This window comes from Cavia porcellus, unplaced genomic scaffold, assembly GCF_034190915.1.
Source record: "Cavia porcellus strain 051 isolate PalLab524CR breed Dunkin Hartley unplaced genomic scaffold, mCavPor4.1 scaffold_6, whole genome shotgun sequence".
Taxonomy (NCBI): Eukaryota; Metazoa; Chordata; class Mammalia; order Rodentia; family Caviidae; genus Cavia; species Cavia porcellus.
Genome location: NW_026947489.1, coordinates 70,844,732 through 70,848,818, shown reverse-complemented (window position 1 = coordinate 70,848,818; position 4,087 = coordinate 70,844,732).

Genomic DNA, 4,087 nt, shown 5'->3' with positions numbered 1-4,087 from the left:
TACTTTTGTTCTTCAAAAAGCGATATCGCGGTCCCTGCTGTGACGATTGCAGCCGGTAGGGGGCAGCAGCGTCCTGGAACCAGGCTGTGCAGGGAGTGGCGGGTGCAGGAAAACTTTTTAAGCTAAGAGAAGAAAATGCTCAAAGGCTCTAAGGTGGGAAAAAGGAGCTGAGAAAAATCTCAGGTGGCTGGAAAGTTAGAGAAACATTGTCAAGACCCCTGCTCTACGAGCCTTTGTTCTTTCCTTCCCGTCGAGGGACTACGGAAATACACGGAGGTTAGCTCTTCACTTAAATGGAGACCCAGAGGGGCCAGAGTTTTCATGGGAGCCTCCGCTTGGCCTGCGAAGTAGTGGCACATGCTTGTCATCCCAGCTACTCGGGAGGCTGAGGCAGGACGGTTGAGAATTTCAGACCACTCCGGACAACTTTGAAAGACTGTGTCTCAAAATAAAGACGTAAAATGGCTGAGGGGCTGACTGCGGTATCCCATGCCTGTAATCCTAGCACTCTGGGAGGCTGAGGCCAGAAGACTGTAAAGTGGTGTACACTCCAGCGTGGGCAGTTTAGCGATTTAGAGAGAAACTGAAAAAGGCTGGGACTGTTGCTCGGTGCCCTAAACAAGCAAACAAAGAAGCAAAAAGGGCTGGAGGTGTAGCTCAACACCAGAGCACTTGCCTGGCATGCACAGGGCTCCAGGTTCAATCCCCAGTATTGTAGGAAGAAAGGGAGGGGGTAGAGGAGGAAGGAGTGGGGAAGGGGTAATACGGGGAGGGGATCTCTACATGTTATGGGGTTTCATGGGCCGAGAAATACATGACGGTTTCTTTCCTAAAGCCTCATGATTGCTCACATAGAAAAGCAGCTCCTCTCTGACTTCCAAGGAACTCTGTGCCTGCTGGGGTGTGCATCAAGGGGTCAGACCACTTGTCTGCCTTAAGGTACTCCGCTAAGTTCACTAAAAGCGTAGTCCTGTCTTTAAGGAACACATGGTCTGGGGGGAAGACAGAAGAGAAAACAGGAAGGAACAAAGCTCCCAAGGAGAGAAACTAGACTTCTAAATGTGGAAATGTGGGAGCCCTGCAGCAGGACAGAGAACAAACACAAGAGGTAAAGTCCCCAATGAAATGATCTGCCTGTTTATTGTTTTTGGCTTTTTGAGACAGGTCTCACTGTGTTGTCCAGGATGGCCTTCAGCTCACTATGAAGCTCAGGCTGGCCTTGAACCTGTGGTGATTCTCCTGCCTCCTGAGTGCTGGGATTAAAGGCGTGTACCTCCACACCTGGCAATCAGCCTATTTTCAATTAGTTCCTGAGGCCTAGCTGGATCTCTTTTTGGTTTCCTGAAGGTATCTCTTCCTTTGACATTATTTTTGGTTTCCTGCAAGGAAGTTTCTAATAACTTGACTCAGTCCTAATTGACCACATTCTCCAGAAAAAGATGATATCTATGCTAAATCCGAAGAATGAATAAAAGATCCTCGGCTAGGGGTGGGAGAAGCAGAAAAAAAGCATGTACTTCCAGAGACTTCTAGACACTGACTATGGCCAGAGGGCAGACTGCTGAGGAAGAAGGAAGCGGCGGGGCTGGAGGAAGCTTTGCTCTCAGTAATGGCGGAGCTGCTCACATCAGAACAAGCTTCCTGCAGATAACGATGATAAACTGTGGAGAGACTATAACCAAACCAATATCCAGAGGCACTGGAAAGTGACCACTGGCCTCAGAAAGCAGAGAGGAAGTGGAGCTCGCGATAGGGGATGTGTGGTGTGTCTGTCATTTTTGAGCTTTCCCCTGGGGGAAGGTGAGTCACCATCTTCCTGGCTGAAATACTGAAGTCCGAAGAAGAGCACAGCAACTGGAGAGTGAAAGGAGGAAGTCGGGGAGGAGAGGCCAGGGAAGGAGAAATGAATTCGGCATACGCAGTGATACTCAGTGTCAAACTCAGCTCATTTCGAATTTGTGTGTGAACACCGAAAAGTTGATCAACTGAACGTGTTTTTCCTGTGAGAAATAATGGGGAACCAGATCAGTTCTGAGGCCCCAAAACGACACAAATTCATTTCTCAGGATTTTAACAAATTTCAGAATGATTTTTCTTTAACATTGGTGGTTCTGACCGTTTTTCTTAGCTTTACTGCTGGCATCGCTAACTTTCTTTGGAGTCTTGGTTATATTTTACACAAATAAAGCATAAAAAGAAAAAGCACAATGACAAATACATTCATGCACTAACACAATCCTTCTCTGCGCCCTCAGATTGGAGCATCACCCTTTGTGTCCATGTTGGCTCATTTCCAGCACATACAGGGTTTTTTCAAGTCAGATTTTCCAATTGACTGTAGAGCAGAGTTACGAACATCAAAACATTCTCTTTTTTTTAAACTTTGCTGTTCAAGTAGTGGAAAGTTTGAGTCTGTAGTCACTGAACATCTGATGGATCGTGGTAACCTGTCTGATCAATGAAGAAATAACAGGATCCAGGAGGCCCACAATGGTGAGGTGTGGCACACACACTTGTAATCCTATCACCTAGGAAGCTGAGGCAGGAGCATCACTGAGAATTCAGGGTCAGCCTGGGATATATGGTGAGTGTGAGGCCATCCTGAGCTGTGCGGTAGGTCCCTGTCTCAAAAAAAAAAAAACTCACATGTATGTATGATACAACCCCAAGTTGTTAGACATGTGAGTCACTAGAACGAATACTTGAGATAACCTGCTTATAACGAGAAAAGGTTTGTTTTGGTTCACGTTTGGGGATTTCCATTTTTGATCGGCCCCGTGGTGGGGAAACACATCACAGCAGGAGCAGAATCACGCATCTAAAGCCGAGAGAAGGAGCAAAAGAAAAAGGGCTGGGTCTTATGGTTTCTATCTGGATGCCCCCGAAGTCCCATGTGTTGAGAGGTGGGGCTTGGGTGTAAGGGGTACAAATGATGTTCATTGGTCCGTATTTCATTAACTAGTCTGGCGGGCCCTTTTTCTCAGACTTAGCCCAGTCTGCTAGCAGACAAAGATGCCAGAGACAAGGTTCTGGGGTAGAGAGGTAATTGCTAAACAAGTCTCCCAAGTCCTAGGAGCCAAAAGGCTAAAAGTAAATACAAAGAGAAATACAGGGGGAGCAGGGGATAAGAAGGGGATGGTGAGGGAAACAACAGATCAGGGGGGAAATAGACTGCTGGGGACAGACTGTGAACCCCAGATCCCAGCCCGTAGGAGATGGGGGGAGGACTCCTGTGAGTTAGGAGTGAAAATTCACAGCTTCTCTGCTGAGCGTGCCTGTCTCTGTGTACGGGCGCCACTCTCAGAAGAGCGCGGAGTGAAAGCCTCGCTTTTGCTGTTTCTGGAGTCCAGTTTCTTTTCTTTTCCTTTTTGGCCAAAAAGTAAATTTATTTCTTACAATTAGGGGCTTATCCAGGAGAGTCTGTGCCTGTGTGGGCCGGGTGGTCCTGGTGGGAGGAGACATGTCTGCCCCATTTAATGGGGGCCGCTCTGCCTGATACTCTGTCTCCTCCTGGAAGCCAGAGAGTACCGGACTGTTGTGCAGACAGCAAAAGTGAGGCAGGGGAAGTAAAAGAGACAAACTGTGACAGTCAGGTAGACTTGTATGCAGGACAAGGTGGGAACAATTGGACTAAGGGCCTGCCTCGGATGGGTGACATTCTCTGGGGGAGGGCAACAGTGTGTGACTGAGACCGCTTCTGCCAGTGGACAGGTTGGAGCCTGGACAGAAAGAGGAGCCACCAGGGTCCTGGTGAGGAGGGTGGCTGAGTGCGCAGGGACCTCTTGGGGAGCACAGTCCAGGCCTAGGGAGCACGGAAGGGAAGCTGGACTTTCCCCCTAACAGTCTGTTGGGGACAATGCTTGAAGATTGGGAAGGTAGTTGTTGCACCAAAGGTAAAAGGAAGAGGAAGAGGGTTGAATATTGTTTTGTTTGGCCGGGGAGCTGGTCAAGGGGCTGTCTGTGTTTCGGCCCAAGTATGGGACTCCTCTCGGAAAGGAATGAAACAGCCTCACAGAGCAGACAGACTGTGCCATCTGCTGGCTCCTGGAGTCAGCACCAGTGTTTCCTCTTCAGGCTGGAAGAGAAA